The sequence below is a fragment of the Carlito syrichta genome, unplaced genomic scaffold (genome assembly GCF_000164805.1).
Source record: "Carlito syrichta isolate Samal-C Ts95f unplaced genomic scaffold, Tarsius_syrichta-2.0.1 Scaffold108052, whole genome shotgun sequence".
Classification (NCBI taxonomy): domain Eukaryota; kingdom Metazoa; phylum Chordata; class Mammalia; order Primates; family Tarsiidae; genus Carlito; species Carlito syrichta.
In genome coordinates this window covers 202,787-221,030 of record NW_007052148.1, presented here as the reverse complement: position 1 = coordinate 221,030, position 18,244 = coordinate 202,787, and the positions used below count along the sequence as shown (strand labels likewise).

General features: G+C 54.6%; 1 long non-coding RNA gene across 1 annotated transcript; it reads left to right on the top strand.

Annotated features, from left to right (window-relative positions):
* The first annotated feature begins 932 nt into the window (after positions 1–932).
* On the top strand, positions 933–1,914 carry LOC103270807. The gene is made up of 2 exons (XR_504997.1): positions 933–1,101; positions 1,611–1,914. It is a non-coding gene; the product is annotated as an uncharacterized LOC103270807 (long non-coding RNA).
* The last annotated feature ends 16,330 nt before the right edge of the window (positions 1,915–18,244 follow it).

Genomic DNA, 18,244 nt, shown 5'->3' with positions numbered 1-18,244 from the left:
GATATACACACGGTCTCTGGCTCTCATACCTACACATCTCCGTTGGCACCTAAGCACACACCCCATCCAGAAGTTTGTACTCACCACACACCCATACTGGGTCAGCCTGAGGGGTGTCAGCTCAGATACCCCAGTGCCTCCCTGTTCCCCAAGATCCCAGGGCAACTCTCTCAGGACAACTCACCACCCCCTTCCTGGATGGCTGCTATGGGTCCCACTGCTGGTCCTGTCCACAGTTACTCCTCAGGACCCACAGGGCTTACAAGGGGTCCAGCCAGACATCCTCAGGATCCAGCGCTGGCTGTGGCCAGAGACTCCTTGGGCCAAACAAAGTTCTCATGGCCACAAGAGCTTCCTGCTCACCTCTGCCTGTCACTACTCACCATGACCCTGCGTCAGCCACTCCTGACTCTCTGGATAAAGTCACTCTGAGCTTTTAGCCTCCTTGCCAGTCATGAAGTCATTTGTGTGAGCACCACCAGCCTCAGCTGGACTTTGGGGATGCCGGCCACACGGTCTACCTGCTGTAGCACAAACCCTGGCGGAGAAGAGTGGAGCTGGCACTGGGGAAGGAATTAGTGAATAATCAGCATAGTAGGCCAGCCCAAATTCCTCCTCCTAGAAATCGGAAGCACAGAGAAGTGTCTTCCACTCACAATCGTAGTCCAGCCACTCAGAGATTCCTGCAGAGCCCTCCTGGGTGGCCCCAGCTCTGCATCCTGCAGACTCACTCTCCCATGCTTATGCATGTACACATGTGTGTTTACACAGGTTCAAGCTCATGCCCACGGGCATGCAGATACATATCCACACACTCACGAGGCTCACATACATGGATACACATGTGCACGGGCACACATGACTCAAAGGCGCATCCACTCTCATACTCACCCTCCCACGCCCTACAAGCCATCCCCTGACCGTCTCACCCACCCCCACCCCCAGCATCAACCTGCCGTTGCTGGACCGAACGATCCCCGACTACACCAGCTTTAACACGGTGGACGAGTGGCTGGAGGCCATCAAGATGGGGCAGTACAAGGAGAGCTTCGCCAGCGCCGGTTTCACGTCCTTTGACATCGTGTCTCAGATGATGATGGAGTAAGTGCCCGCCACAGTGAGCTCGCCCGTCTGCCCCACGCACTCCCTCAGCCAAGTGAGGCACGCTGGCGGGCGAGGAATAGTGTCCCAGTGGGGATGTGGGGGACCCGGGGCAAGGTGGCCAACTGTGGGGTCACATCCGGCCTGATACCCAGGCCTTACTGCCACCCACCAGCTGCATGACCTTGGGCAAATCCCAGCGCCTCCCTCAGCCTCGGTTTTCTCATCTGTAAAGTGGGTAGGAAGGTTGAAGGAGAAATAAAGGCAGTAGGTGCTTTGTATCTGCAATTTGTCTTTCCCTTCCCCACAGCTAGGCACCCTGACTCCCAGTCAAGTGCTCTTCCACCATAGTCACTCCGGCTGCAGCCGCCTGCCTACTCCCCCACCCACCCCTCCAGCCCTTGCTATCCTCAGCACCAAGCCCCTGGGGAAGCCCGGGCGGCTCTCTACCAGGCATGGAGCCCCCTGCGCCCCCACAGCTCCCTAACACACGTGCTTCTCTCCCAAAGGGACATTCTCCGGGTTGGGGTCACTTTGGCTGGCCACCAGAAAAAAATCCTGAACAGTATCCAGGTGATGCGGGCACAGATGAACCAGATTCAGTCTGTGGAGGTTTGACGTTCGCCTGCCTCTGCTCACCTCTTCCTCCAGGCCCCGCCCCCTCCACCCCTGCCGCCGGCCATCCTGGTGCTCCGTCCACTGCAGGGTCAGCCACCCGCCAGGAGGCCAGGGGCAGCAGGAAGAACCAAGCCGTGCTCCAGCCACGAGACGTCACCGAGAACACATGCAACTCAAAGACGGAAACAAAGGGAACCGGGGATGAGAAAACAGACCTGGGAGGGGGCGGGAAACACAAGGAATATTTTTTAAAGAGGATTCTCATGAGGAAAGCGATGGCTGTTCTTGGGGAAGAGAAAGGGCTTGGGAGATCCGTGCGATGTGTCCCGTCGGAGACCAAGAGCAGTTTCTCTCCAGCTCCCTCTGGGAAGGTGACCGGGCAGGAGCCAAGAGACACTTCCAGGAAAACAAATGTGAAGGGGCGAGCCAAGGGCTGTCCTTCCCTCCTACACCGAGTGGCTCTTGTGGGGCCTCACTCAACCGCTGAGCACCAGGCAGATGGACTAGTGGACAGGTGGCCGTCCCAGGGGCCCTCTGAGAGCTCCGTCCCCGCTGCCAGTGCAGAAGAGTTTTTGTCTTCAGAGAATGTTTTAAAAACTCCAGTGAAAGACACTGTTCCTCCTGTCAGCTCACGGGGCCGAAAGGGGCTTGTGTCCTCCTGGGTCAGGGAGAACACCAGGACACCAGAAAGGCCAACCCTCCTGAGGATGGCCTCCCAGGTCTGCAGCCACACGTACATATCATGCGTACAGCCCAGCGGCCCCGCCCAGGCGCCCACTCCTGCCAGCTCCCGCCTCGAGGATTAATGCCGCAGTGACTGCCATCAGCTACGACTGCCACTGAGAAGGGTTGACTGATCCTGCATCTGGGTTTGTTTACAGCGATTTGTGAACTCGGGGTCTTTTGGTCGGGGTGGTTTTTGGTTCTGGGGGGTTTGTTTGTTGGGGTTTTTTTTTTAATGACAATGAAGTGACACTTTGACATTTCCTACCTTTTGAGGACTTGATCCTTCTCCAGGAAGAAGGTGCTTTCTGCTTACTGACTTAGGCAATACACCAAGGGCGAGATTTTATATGCACATTTCTGGACTTTTTATACGGTTTTCATTGACACTCTTTCCTCGTCCCACCTGCCGCCAGGCCTCACCAAAGCCAACTGCCACGGGGCCATCAGGGCCATTCAGAGACTTGAGTGGGATGTGGGGGGGGGAGAGGGAGGTGCCTCCCACCCAGGACTGTTATGAAGGGGACGGATGGTGTAGGAAGTGGGCTCTGGGGCAGTGGGGCTGGAAGTCTGTGCCCACTCCCCAACTCGCCTGCCCCGTCCGTCTAGCAGGTCCCAGGCAAATGGGCCCCTTCCAGGTCCCTGGCCACCACAGAGTTTCACCTCTGGGAGCCTAAACCCAGCTGCATCGGAGGCCAGGACCCGGATCATTCACTGTGATACCCCAGCCCTCCAGAGGGTGCCCTCAGAGGCTCGGGCAGGCTTCACCCTTCCCTTCCCTGGGGAGAAAGCGTGTGACTTCTCTCCCCCCTTTCCCCCGCCAAACCTTTGCCAGGCTTGAAGGTCTTGGCCATGGGGAAGCCCTCGGCCAAGGAGTCTGGCCACAGACTCCCTCCTGTAAGCCAGCGCAGACACCTGAGCGGAACAATCGGTTAGTAAATTGAATGGAAATAAACGCTTTAGTTATAAAACGACCCCTGTTCTCTGTAAGTACCAAGAGAGGTTCTGGCACCCTGTGGACATGCTGAGGGACCCCTAATGCTCTTCCAAGTGACCCTTCCTCCCTCAGGATTCTAGAAGACCCTGAGGCTGAGAAAACACATGGAGGACCACAGCGCCGCACGGTCCTTCTGGCTCTGGCTTCTCAAAAGCACCAGCAACAAAAGCAAGTTGCAAGTGCTGAGAACTCAGCATGCGATGCCTTGCACATCAGGGTGAGTTCCTGCAGATACATCAGGAGCAGGGAGTTGGCAGGGGTGTGCTTGGCACACCTGGGCCAGAGGAAAGGCGTTCCAGGTGTCAGGTGACCTGACAGTGGGTGCGAGGGTCCCACAGTGCCCAAGGTCCCCCAGTCAGAGCCACAGGTGTGATCACCTTGTCCAGACCAAATCTGACTTTTGATGTGCAAATGGCTCCTACTCACATTAAAATCAGAATCCTCTGTGTGGTGGGAGGAGGCGGGGAGGTGGATGTACAAGGAAGGACAGGCAAGTAAAGCTGAGTGGGGGCACCAGGGATGCCATCCCTCGGGACCCTCCCCAATGTCCACAGAGCTTCCTGGAGGAAGTGACCAGTGGGAAGAATCGGGCCACAGGTGGCCTGCTAGAAGCGCCAGGGTCAGAGCGCGCTTCCAGCGTGGACCAGCCTGTCGTCTGCCGCTCACCTGTTCGGAGAGCTCGAGATGCAAAGGGAAGGAAGGGATTAGAGAGGAGCGTGGTCCCCCAGGGACAGCAGGGCCAGTGCAGGGAAGGCCTTGGCAGGCTTCCCGCACACCGGCCGGCAGTGGCCCGCCGGCCATCACTTTGTGCCCCCAAAGGTGCCCAGCGCGGGTGGCAGCTGTCCCAGCACACAAGGTCACCTTCTGGCAGGAGCTGCCCTGATGCTCTTTAGATTGGCTCTGTCTCCCCAGCCCGGCCCCCGCTGCTCCAGGGCCCCACGTGGGGCTGGCAGTCAGACGGCTTCCGTCAGATGGCTTCCTGTCCTAAGCCGCTAGGCTGGTGTTGCTAGCCAACGTGTCTGCCCTTCCACCCTCCAAGGCCCGGGGTCTCAGTGGCCCTGGCCCCCACATGCCTGCTTTCCAGAGTACAGGTGCTGCCAGACCTCTGCGTCTCCACTTCAGAAAAACAGAGAGATGTCACTGTGACAGTCTCGGGGGTGCAGGCACTGCTCACATCCCCCCACCCCAGGTGGGGCAGTTCTCCCCACCTCTCGTTTGCTGCCCAGTGGGAGTGGAGGCCATGCTGCCAAGCTTGCCCGGGCACACGGCGCTGAGCTGCCCGCTGCCTGGTTACTAATCCCTTCCGGCTCAACCTCCCCACATGCCAGCCCCACCTGCCCAGCAGTGTTAGGGAAGCTTCCGGCTGCTCCACACACAGTTGGTCTTGGAGGAAAGAAAGCTGCCTTGTAAACACAGGCCAGGGCACCGCGGAAATGGGGACCAGCTGCTGTGGGAGGGTGTGACTGGCGGCGCTGCACAGGGCCAGGCTGGGAGAGAGCCATGCCCCCACCCCCACTGCTCCAGAGGCCCCCAAAACAGGTCGCAGTTGATGACGGTCAGCAGGCCTCCTTCCAGGGAGGATGCTCAAAATAGTCATCAACCGGGAAGGTGTGGGCAGGCCCCTGGAATAGATAAAGGCTGCAGTGCTGGGCCAGAGGCCTCAGAGCAGGGCTGGGGTGACGGGCGGTGGGGGACACTTAAGGGGCTCAGGGCATGGCTGTTTACAAGCTGCGGTGCCCCTTGCTCAGCTGGCATCAGGTGGGCCTTCCTTATCATTTCTAGCTGGTCCCCACACTGCCACCGCCTAGGAGCCTCTCACCAGCCTCTGCAGGCAGTCGCTGGCCTCGCCCCCTCTCCCCTGGCCTGTTCCTCCTCATGCCTGGCTGAAGTTCAGGGAGGACCCAGGCCCTGGACCACCACCCGCTCCAGTGCCAGGCCCTGGGCCACTCCTGGCTCTCTCCCCTGTAGTTCAAAGATGGTACCAAAGGCTCTTGCCAGGGAACATAATATCAATGCATCCAAAAGACAGGATGCTGCAAGGTGCCAGAGAAAGTACATCTGACCCCAGGGGGCAGCCTGCTCCTGTCACCAGAGACGTGACTCTGGGGGGACCCTTCTGCTCCCTGAGCTCAGTTCCCATCTGCACTGTGAGAGCATTGGACTGGGTGAATCAGGCTATTCACAACACTTTATATACCTCAGTCTTATGAGGAGGGGTTATCCCCCCGCTAATGTAGGGGAAACCGAGGCTTGGAGGGGTGACGTAGCTTGCTTGAGAGAACACAGCCAGGAAGCAGCAGAGCAGCCATGAGCTTTGGTTTATCAGCCTCTAATGCCCCCTCCACCCGCCTCAGTTAGATGGCAGGGGTGAGGTGGGGAGAGAGCTGCCAGGCACCGAGGCAATAGGGCCTGGATTCTCCTAAAATAAACGAGGATGCTCCAGGGACTCTTCCTCTTGAGGGAGGGGGTGGCTGGGGCCTTCTTCCCATCTGATGGCTGAGCTGACCCTTTTCCTAGAACTCGATGCTCACACTGCCACTCTCCTGCTCAAGAACCTGCTGGGGCTGGACTATACCTCATGTCCAGACTGCCTCAGGCTCCCCTGAGAAGCCTGGAGGAAACAGGTGGACATCGGCCCCATTAGGAATCAGATAGTGCAAGATCCAGCCCTGCTGCCCCAAGCAGCTGAGGTGACTCTTTGAATTATCTGCGTCAGTGAGGATGGAAAACAGGACATCTCTGCCCAGCCCCCCTGGCCCTGAGAGATCACACAGGCGTGTTGGAAGGGGGCTGGGGTCCCAGCTTTTCCAATTGTGTGTCACCCCAGGGGACCCAAAGGGAGGCATGGGAGAAAAGGGTGCCCGCACGGGGTGCATGCACATGCGGGCACCACCGACTTCCCTGACTCAGCCCTGCCAAGATGGCTCCCGCCATCCAACTTATGTTGGAGTACAACCTCAAAGCTGGCCAGCTTCCCCTTCAGGGAAACTGAGGTCAGAGTCAGGTGCTGGTCACAGGAAAGGACTTGGCCTTTGTCACATAGCAGGAAGAGGGTAGGCTCAGGGCACACCCCATCAGGAGGGGTTGCAATAACAGCTGAATACTCACCATATGCCAGGGGCCAAAGTATGATCCCCTCCACATTACATGGGAGGAAACTGATTCCCAGAGGCAATCCCCGGAGGACTTCAGCCCGGCCATCTGCTGGCATCCTCCTTCCCACCCACCTCCCAAGACTCCTCAGAATGTTTGCCATCACCCACCTGTACCAGAATCTCCCGAGTTAATGACTGTTTAACGTGCAGGTACCTGGCTCCACCCAGACCCCTGAGGTTAGGCCCAGGAGTGTCTGTTGTTGACAAGTTCCTCCAGGAGGTTCCTCCAGACACTGAAATCCTCACATCACTTGCCCCACTACATGATGCCCTGATGTCTGCGGGTTCAGTGTAGACAGGGATTAGGAAAAGCGGGACATCATCAGATAAGACGCCCTTACTCAGACATAGATTAGGACCCATGACGCAGGGGCAGGGCTGACCCTCAGGAATGTGCTCAGACTCAGCTGAGCTCTCAGGAAATTTAGAAAGACTCCCAGAGTCTGTCTGCATCTAGCTTCGCAGCGTGCAGGCTGCCTCAGGAAAGCTGATATGGCAAGGAGGAGCAGGAATCAATGCCATGGAGGGGCCCAGCAGCCCACCCAGGGCCACCCTCTAGAGACCCCACAGACCCCAAGACTGTGGTCTCAGCCTGCTCACTCAACACCTGGCCAGGTGGGCCAGGCACAGGCAGGGAGGGGCTTCCAGCTGGACCCGAAGGTACAAACATTCCCCACCCACCAGCCCCTCCTACCCAGACTAAGACATGGCTTTCCTGGAAGGAGGGAGAGGGGATGAAGGCCCCCGTCCCTCTACTGGGCCTAATGGCCCCTGCTGGGGGAGCAGGCTGAGTGTTGGCAGGGGAGCAGGAGCAAAGGGGTCAGGAAACATCTTAGGGGAGGTCAGAGTCAGGACCACATGTGCTCGAGGGGCCCCGTTGAGTCAAGAATTCCAACATTCCACGGGCAGAAGACCCCAAGATTCTAGGATGACAGAGCCCCATAATTCCAAGACGCCAGTGGAAGAATCCCATGTTTCTAAGATCCCATGACTATATGATTCTACACAGATAGTTCTTGAAATTGCAGGTCTCATTGTACATCGCTGATCTCCAAACCTGAGGGCCCTAGCATTAAAAAAAAAAAAAAAAAAAGCACAAAGAGAGAGCAAGAGAAAGAGTCAGGGAGGGAGGCAGCTAAAATAAATCCTGAGGACGGCTCCATCCTTGGATACGAGTTAGAGTTGGACTTGGCAGGACCAAGGGGCCTCTTTCCAAGTGTAGCACGGAACTTCTTCCCCAGGAAAGTGGCAGAATTGCACGTTTCAGGTCCCCGGGGGAGAGGGGGTGACTGTTCCAGGCTGAGCAAAGCCCATGCAGGTCACCATGTCCTCTGGCTGGTGGGCTCAGGGGCCAGGCAGAGGCCCCACTGACTCAGTGTGGGAAGGGACTCATCTGGGGTGGAACTTCCCCCCCCCGCAGAGGAAGCTGCCAGATCAGGAATCTGCCTGATCTGGGATGCCCCAGGCAGACCCCCTTCCTGCTCAGAGCCAGTGTCTTGACACTGGACACCCATAGGGCCTTGCAGCAAACCCCAGAGCCAGGTGCCTTCCCTCTGACACTTGGGGCATGGCTTCCCCAGCCACACAACCCCCTCCCGAGGACCCCCTGTGCCCTTCCCGATGTTAGCCGTGGCCTCCGAGCTAGACAGCCACACCGATCACTCCGTGATGGCCTGGCTGCTTTCCCTACCATGGCCGGGGACTCACGTGAGCAGGGATACAAAGTCCAACCTCTGAGGCTGACCAGGGGTGGCCTGCCAGGGACACTCAGTCACAACCAGCCTCTTGGACTCCAGAGAAGAGCAGACGGTGCTTGGCCGTGCCCGGCCCTAAATCATAAGTGCAGCTGTTCTTTCATGAGTGCCAACAATGTGCCAGGCACCGTGCTCAACTTTTTATACGCCATGTCTTGCTTAACCCTCACACCACTCTGTGACACAGGTACAATTGTTATTCCCACGCTGTGGACTAGGAAACTCAGAGACAGGACATGATGGCTCTCCCAGGTCACACAGCCAGCATGTGGCCTCTGACCCCAGCACCCGCCCTCTTGCTCACTACGCTATGCTGCTACCAGTGGTCTGCCCCCAGCCCTGTTCTTCCCACCCCCATCAGATCCTTTGCCAGTCAAGCCCCAGATCCCAGGGGGGACTCTGACACCCTCTTCAAGCGTGGCCTCCCTGGAGCTGCTATTAGAGCCAGAGATGGTGGGAGTAGGAGCCTAGACTCCCCCTTCCAAGCCGTTCACATCTGAGCTACGCAGACCAGAGATCTCAACTGGGGGGCCAGGGCTGTCTGGCGGGAATCACAAAATACCGCCTCCTCAGGTCACACACGCAGGTTTTCCTGACAGTGTTGGGAGGTTAGGGCATGATGCGGCCAGGGTTCTGATGGCCGTGGATCAGACCTGGCTCCTTCAGACCCCACTGCTGTGACAAAGAAATTCTCACCAGCTATGTCCAAGATCACCCCAGACCCTGTTACTCCAATGCCTTGTAGGAGTATTTTTAGCAGAACCCTTTTTTTTCCCAAAATAAATGTGGATTGTAAAAACTAGCCCTTGGACTCAGTATTTTCTTTTTCTCCATGGTTCCCCAGTGAACAGATGGGAATTCCCAGAAGCCCTGACTAGGGTTCTCAAGCATGACTAGGAGTTTTCTGGTGCTAGAAATGGAGCCGTGGCTAGGGCTGGGGTTGGGGTTGGGGTTTGGGTGGGAATTTGGCCTGGGCTAGGCTAGGGTGTTGAACTCAGTCAACAACTCCCAAGCGTTCTAAGAACACTCCATCCTGCTCTGCTGTCAGGGATCTTAGGGTTCGTATCTGGCATTTATTAGCTGCCTGAGGGAAGTCACATGACTGTTCTAAGTCTCATTTTCATGCCTGTAAAATAATTGACAGTATCTAGTCCCCAGAATGTGGGTGAGGAATTAGCGAGAGGCAGCACAGAAGGAAGGCCTTGGCACACGTGGATGTCAGCGCATATGACTTTGCTGGACAAGGAAGCCCCCAGTGGCAGGCCCATGCCCATTCTCCACTCTGTTGTGAGTCCACAACCAACACCAGGCCTGCCTCATGCGAGGCACTCAGGAAGCGCTTGTCAAACAGATGTCAGGGACGTTCGGCAGGGTTTCATGTCAAGTGCATGCGGCATATTCTGGAGTAAGGCAAGTTAATCAGATTTCTATTTCAGGATATCACAGAGTTTAATTACACGGAAAGTGCCCCAGTGTGACTCCCTGAGAAGGTGTCCTCGTTCGCAGGCTTCCCCTTCAGGGGAACATCTCGTGGGACCGGTGTCCCTGGGAACACGTTGGGAGAACCACCCAGCGCTGGAGCAATGCTCTGCTGACTAGAGGTAGACGCAGGCTGGGATGACGTGGGGCCTGGAAAGCACAATGGTGTGGAAGTCAGAAGGGATGGGGTCCAGGAGGCTGTCCTCTGACTCACTCATTCGCTCACACATTCATTCATTCATGCGTTTAAAAATATCTACCGAATTCCTACTACATGAAAGGCGATGCATTCGATGCCTGGGGGGAAACAGAAATGACTGCTGCCCTTGAGAGCTTATCAGGGCATTTGGCCCCTTCACCACCCATGAATTGGGTACCCACAGAGAACCAGACGCTTGGCTGGCACCAGGCATGCTGCAGTGAATTGAACCCATGCCTGCCCTCATGGAAGCCTTCAGTCAGTGGGGGAGACCAGCAGGTACTCCGGTCATTACAGCTTGCACCAGAGTCAAAGGATCTACGGCTCTGGGAAGGGTGTGAGTAACCCCAAAAGGGAGCCCCTCAGGTACCGAGCAGCGAAAAAGCATGACTGGGAGTTCTCTGGGAAGCTAAGGATGGAGAGAGTATTCCAGGTAGAGGGAACAGTGGACACAAAGGTATGAAGTCAAACGCTGATATACTGTCTTTTGTGACTTTTTGGGAATGTCCCCCAAAATTCATGTGCTGAGACTTAGCCACCAGTGTAACAGTGTAGAGGTGACCAAGTCATGGGAGCAGAACCTCTTGAGCGGGCCTGAGGTCCCTATCCAAGGATTTCACACTGTAGTCAGCTGCTAGTTCTTCTGCTCTTCCATCACATGAGGACACACTGTCCCCTTTTGCCCTTCCACCCTTTCTTTCACATGAGGACACCTAGATGGTGCCATCTTTGAGGAATGGGCCTTCATCAGACATTGAATCTGTGGGTGCCTTGACCTAGGACTTCCCAGTCTCCAGAACCATAAGACATAAGTTTCTGTTCTTTGTAAGTGACCCATTTTTGGGTATTTTATTATAGCAGCAAGCATAGACTAAGACACTGTGTAAGTAATGCTGACATGAACATGACTAGCATGTGAGGAAGAAAATATGACCCCTTATGCCAGTTAGTAGTAAGGCTAGCAAGGCTGCCAGATCCCGGAGGAGGAGCATCTGTGAGCCCACAGTGAGGGTGACTGGGTCAATACCACACATGGGCATGCAGCCCAGTGGGCTGGGCCTGAAAACTCCAAGCCTTCCTTGGGTGTCCTGGGACCCAGAACTCATCACCCAAGATGGCTTCTGTTTCCCAGCTCAGCTCCTCTGAGAAGTCTGGATCCCCTTCTTAGTGCCACCTGGCCCAAACTGGGTTTGCCCTGGACTCTCCTGCCCATTCTGAGTCCAGTACAACCTCATGGGGGTCTATTCCCAGCCCAGACGCTGGCCCAGGACCCCGACCCCTAGCACTCTTGCCCAACCCTTACTGGTTCCTCGCAACCATCTTCTCACTCTTCTTTCCCACCCATGGGACATTTGAAACCACTCTTTGCCTCTCCTGGCCCCATGTGGGCACCCAAAGCCATTTCTTAGGGACAAGGGCATTATCACTACCACAAAAGATGCCATCAAGGAGAAAAAAGAAACAGAGATGAGGCTTTTCTCATAGTCTCTCACTGGGTTTGACATCTCGGCCCCCACCACCACAGCAGGACTGTAGAAATATTCCACCCTTCTCTGTTCATTCCTATCGGACTAAAGTGTCTGCCTGGACCAGTACTGGTCCAGAAACCCTGACAGAGCAGCACAGAGAGTCCTGGGGCCATCAACCTCTGCCTGCTGCAGGGACCTTGTCTTTCGGCTGCCCCCCTTTCACAAAGGTAGAACTGAGTCTCTACTGCCACTGCCACAGCCTCTCCCTGCCCCAGTGATGCTGGGTCCCCAGGTAGCAGGAAGGGTGCTGGAACCTGCCCTGTCCCCTCCCCTCAAACCCAGCCCCACACGCTCACATAAACACACACACACACACACACACACACACACACACACACACACACACACACACCCTCTCAGCCAGAGGCACTGCACGTTCACACACTCATCCATAAGTGACCCCACAGCATACACGTTCATGTTGCCAGCCACACACAAACACATACACACACTCTCCCAATGCTGCAACAATGAGAACATTCTCTGTGCTTACTCTCTGGGTCAGGCATTGTTCTGAGTGCTCTTCGTGTATCATCCTGCTTAATCCCCCAGTCCTGTCCTTTTTTTTTTTTTTTTGAGTCGGAGTCTCACTCTGTCACCCAGACTAGAGTGCAGTGGCCACTCCCGGCCACCACAACCTCGACCTGCTGGGCTCCGGCAATCCTTCTGCCTCAGCCTTCCAAGTAGCCGGAACTACAGGTGCATGCTACCATGCCCAGCTAGTTTTTTTATTTTATTGTAGAGATGAGGTCTCGCCAAGTTGCCCAGGCGGGTCTCGAACCCACAGGCTCAGGCAATCCATTCACTTCAGCCTCCCAAAGCGCGGGATTACAGACTGAGCCACCGAGCTCGGCTAACCTGTCCTTCTTAAATCATCTGTGGCAAAAGACTGGGTTATTTTCCTTTTTTTTTTATTTTTTAGAGATGTGACCTCACTCTGCCACCCATGCTGGAGTGCAATGGCACAATCATAGCTTGTTGCAACCTCAACCTCCTGGGCTCAAATGACCCTCCCACTTCAGCCTCCTGAGTAGCTGGGACTACAGGTGGTGCATGGCACCATATCTGGCTGCTGCTGCTTTTTTTTTTCCCAACCTGTTGAGGATCTAATATGTGGCCTGATAGGGAAATCAACACCCAAATTTGTCCAACGCCCAAACCCTGTTCCACAAAACCAGTCCACTGATCCCATGTTTAGATGCTGTGGCCACATCAAGATGCCATAAAAGGTTCTAAAATATCTGACTGTCATAGACCAGTAGCCAACAGTTCTAGGAGAGGCACCAGTGCTGGCTATGTGTTGAGTAGCACTGCCCTAAAGCAGCCTAGAAAGTGGGCAACCGCCATCATTCCCATCTCACAGATGAGAAAACTGGGGTACAATATCTTGAAGAAACTTGCCCACAGTTACACAGCCCATAAGGGCAGGATCCAGGATTAGAACCTAGGTGATCCGTTCTAAAATGATACCATCTCAGATCCCTCCACACTTGGGCACAGAGTTCTATCCACATACACAGCAGAAGACACACACCTGCAAATACACATATGGACAAGCTCCCAGCTCAGACACAAGCATACACAGTGGGCATGTATTCATCCACCATGGTAAACACACATATATACACACAGAAACAGCCACACACATACAGATGTGTCTGCTGTGCTAATCAGTAGGTCTCCAGTGCTGGTGCAGTGCCTGACACACAGTAGGTACTCAGAAAATATTTCCAAATAAATCTATACATTTGTGCCATTCCCATTACCTACCCACAAATACATAAACACATGTGTATGGAACACATACACGAAGGGACTGAAGCTACAGATTAAGGGCACAGTCTTTGGGTTCAGGAAGATGACAGTTAAAACCCAGTCTCCACCATTAATGCTGTGTGATACAAGGGAGTTGCTTCACCTCTCTGAAAACCTCAGTGTCATCATCTAGCAAATGGAGATTCACTATTGACAGAGAAAATATGGGTTTTTTTGTTTTTTGGGGTTTTTTTGAGTTGGAGTCTCACTCCATTGCCCAGGCTGGAGTGCAGTGGCATGCTCACGGCCACCCCAGCATCGACCTACTGGGCTCCGGTGATCCTTCTGCCTCAGCCTTCCAAGTAGCCAGAACTGCAGGTACACGCTACCATGCCTGGCTTATTTATTTGTTTGTTTGTTTGTTTGTTTATTGTAGAGATGCGAGCTCACCAAGTTGCCTGGGCTGGTCTCGAACCCATGGGCTCAGGCAATCCACTCGCCTCAGTCTCCCAATGTGCTGGAATTACAGGCTGAGCCACTGAGCCCAGCCAGGAAAATATGTATTGACCACCCATCCATGGGGGTCAGTTTTCCAAAAATGCAGCAGTGAATAGAACAGACAAAAGCTTCAGCCACAAGGAGCTCAGCCCTAGTGGGGGCAGTCAGGCACTTGAATCGTCATACATAGTATGTCACCTGGAGATGGAGCAGTGAAAAAAATACCCAGAAGAGGCTTGGGGAGTTCTCAAGGGGACTGCAGTCTTAAAAGAAATTGGTCGGACACAGAAGGGCACCTAATCTAAGATCCCATTTGTACGAGGATCAAGAAGAGTCAGGGAAAGTGACAGAACTCATAAGAGTAGCCACTTCTGGGAAGTACAGAAAGGAAACATTTGGAGGGCTGGAAATGTCCTATGTGTTGTTCAGGAAATGTCCTATGTGGTTACAAGGGGATAGGCACATGTTAAAACATCATCAAGTGAAAAGATGAGTGCACTGTATACACTTGGGCACATTATCCCTCAATTTACAAAAACAGCACAGTTGGGGAAGGTCTTGATGAGAGCTGACACTTGAGTAAAATAATACCCGACGGGCAAGGGAGCGGCAAGTGTCTCACCAGGGAAGCACTTCCCAGGCAGAAAGGGCAGCAGGAGCAAAGGCCCTGAGGCCAGATCAGGCCGAGTGTGCTCCAGGAGGCCAGGTCAGTGGAGTGGGAAGAGAAAGGGGGAGGGCGGAGAGTTGGAGTGGAGTCCTCTGGACCATGACGTGAGCCTGGACTTCTTTCTGCATGAGCTGGAAGCTGGTGGAGCATCTGAGGACGTCCGGGTCGTGAGCTGACTTTTAAAAGGATGACTCTGCCAGTCGTGTAGAATGATGGTGAGTGTATTCATCAGGGTATATTCATTCAGCAGACCAGTAAGTTTTATATTAACAGATTTATTTCGAGGAACTGACCTTCCCAGTTTGGTTAGCAAATCCAAAACCCACAGGGCCGACCAGCAGGTTGGAAGCACTCGGGCAGGAGTGGAGGCCGCAGTCCAGAGACAGTATGTGTTCCTCCTTGGGAAAGCCTTGGCTGTGCTCTGGGGGCCCTTCACTGACTGGATGAGGCCAATGTGGATTATCAAAGATAATCTTCTTTTCTTGAAGTCAACTGATTACGGACGTGAACCACAGCTATAAAACGCCTTCACAGCAACACCTGCATTCATGTTGGAATAAGTGGGTGCTAGGGCTCAGCCAAGATGACACACAAAATGACCATCCCAGAGGCCAGGACGGAGGCAGGGAAACCACCAGGAAACCGCCATGATAACCCTAGGGGAGAGGAGGGTGGCTCGGAACAGGGCAGTGGGAGCAGAGGTGGGGGAAGCGTCTGGATCCGGACACGTGTGAAGGTCAAACCAGCAGGATTTGCTGAGGGCTTACATGTGGGGTGGAGGACAGAGGAGGGGAATCCAAGACGCCTCCCAGCATTAGGCTGAGCAGCAGGAGAGATGGAGCCACACTAATGGGAGTAGAGCAGCCTGCAGGGGGAATGGGCTTGGAGGAGACTGAGAATTCCATTTGGGGCATAGTCAGAGATGCCTCTTCAACACCAGCAGGTGAGCATAGCAGTCTCTCGGCAGAAGAGTAAGTCTGAGAGTCCGAGGTTGGCCAGGTGAGGCTGGTAAAGCCAGAGAGGACCGAGATGAGGGTGAATGAAAGAGTGACAGCAGCAATGGATCTTGGGAGTAAAGCCAGGGTCGGTGGGCAGGGCCGTAGGTAGGACCAATGTGATGCTGGGGGACCAACGTGATGCTGTGGGGAGAGGGGAGAAGTGCTGGAACGAGGACCCTGGAGGGAGCAACCTGGAAATATAAGAGGTAATCGTTGGAAATTGGGACCCTTAACATTAAGATGATGGAGAGGGCAGAGGGGAGAGAATTGCCAAACCTCAGGGGTTCGAGACCAGCTGGGACTGAGACCTCTTTTCTACAATAAAAATAAAAATAATTAGCCAGGTATGGTGGCGCATGCCTGTGGTTCCAGCTACTTGGAAAGCTGAGACAGAAGCATCACCTAGGTCGAAGCTGCAGTAGCTGTGAGCGTGGCACTACACTCCAGTCTGGACAACAGAGTGAGACTCTGACTCAAAAAAAAAAAAATGATTCAGAGGCTACTATTGTCAAGATCAAGGGAGTGACCACAGGAGGTAGAGTGGATGGCAAGGGGAGAGCTTGAGGAACCCAGGGGCATGGTGTCAGCAGCACCATCCCACATGGCTATTGAAAGCATCAAGAATTCAGACCGGGGACTGGAGACAGTGGTTCACGCCTGTAATCCCAATGCTTTGGGAGGCCAAGATAGGAGGATTGTTTGAACCGGGAGTACAAGACCAGCCTGGGCAACATAACAAGACCTTGTCCGCACAAAAATATCAAAAAAGTTATCTAGGCGTAATTAGCTGGGCGTGGTTGCACGCACTTTGTAGTCCCAGCTACTCAGGAGGCCGAGGCCAGAGGCTCACTTAAGTTCAGGAGATCAAGGCTGCGGTGAGACATGATCAGGCCACTGCATTCCAGCTCAGGCAACAGAGTGAGACCCTGACCACCCCCCAAAAAAATAAAAATTTGAACCCGGGTCACATTGGAGAGGTTAGGGGTTGGGGGAGCATGACAGCAAGGCATGAGGGATGGGGCCCCAGGTGGGGGGAATCACAGGAGAGTGGTGGGAGATGGCTGCCGACAGAAGCAGGGAGAAAGAGCACTCCCTCGAGACCTTCATGAGGGCTAAAGAGTTGGCGGGTGCCAGGGTGCCCAGTGGAGACCCTGGCACAGGGTAGGGGCTGGGAAGGTGCTGTCAGATTGCTGTCAGAGGGCCGAGGCTGTGCTAGTCCTTCCTTCCATGGAGCCACTCTGCCCCCTGGGGGCTGGGGCCACTAACAGGCCGGAGCTGACCCCCAGAGCTCCCTGACCCCTACCTCCCACCCCGCTGGGACCCTGGCTGGTGTGTGTGGAGCCAGAGATACAGTGACAGGGCAGGAAGCAGAAAAGGCTGAGTCAAAGGGTCCCCCCCAGCCACAGCCCCGCTCCTGACTTCTTCATGAGTAACTGGATCTCAGGGTTCGCTTCTCTGGGGGAGTACGTAAAAGCAGCCTGGCCCCGAGATAAGGGCCTGGGAGCTTGCCTTGTAGTTGTAGTCTCTAGCCGGTGTGCTGTGTGTCTTCAGATGCTGGATTTACGGGCAGTAGCCTGGGGAGGTGGCAGATGATGAAGACCGCCACCCCTGGCACCTTTGCCCCAAACATGTTGTCACTGAGTGCTCATGCCCACCCAGCCATGGCTGTGACCAGGCGTGTACCACTAAGGGTTTAGCAGTCAGCTCGTCAGGTGTGAGCCAGGAAGGCTGACTGGCATTTTTGTTGAATGAAGGGGTAAACATGAAGCAATGACAATTGCTGGAACTTCACCCATTCTGCGATGACATGAGTGACTGCTATAGAGTTCAGTGTTTAATGATAGCATGAACGACTGACTCCCAAAATTCCTGAAAATGTACCAGGGTGAGCCAGTGCAAACTGACTCTAGCACGATACTGGGCTATGCGCCCATTGTACAATGGTGGAGACTGAGGCTCACAGAGATGGGGTGTCTTTTTATTTTTATTTTTTTTGAGTTGGACTCTCACTCTGTTGCCCAGGCTGGAGTACAGTGGCATGCTCACAGCCACTCCAGCATCAACCTGCTGGGCTCCCACGATCCTTCCCCCTCATCCTTCCAAGCAGCCAGAACTACAGGCTCACACTGCCACACCAGGCTCATTTTTTATTTATGGTGGAGACGAGGTCTCACCAAGTTGCCCGGGCTAGTCTCGAACTAGTGGGCTCAGGCAATCCACTCATCTCGGCCTCCCAAAGTGCTGGATTACAGACTGAGCCACCGAGCCCAGCTGGGATGGGGTGTCTTCATCACTGAAGGTCAAGCAGAATGTGGCCTGCTTGGGATGCCAGGGTCACACCCTATATGTTTTACTCTGAAGCTGAGTTTTTCCAACTGCTTTCTGGATTTGCAGACTCTCTTCTCAGAAAAACCCAGCATCGTGCCCCACCTCTCTGCATCCCTAGAGCACGTCAGTGTAATCCCCAGGACGTCCTTTTCCTCCTCCTCCCTCTGCAAAGCCAAAGTTCTGGGAATGCCAGCCTGAGGCCAGACTCCTCCTCACACTATTCCAGGGACACTAACCCTGCAGCAAGCCTCTGAGGCCACAGGAGGAGCCCCTGGGTCCAGGGAGAACAAAGGGAGCCAGCCCAATCAGCACACACTGTAAACCCATCTTTGGGTCACACATCTAAACCCACAAGGAGTTGGAGAAAGAGTTGGGGAGCCCTCAAGGACTGCGTTGGAATCTCACTCATCAATGTGTGACCTAAGGCAAGCCTGCTCACTTCT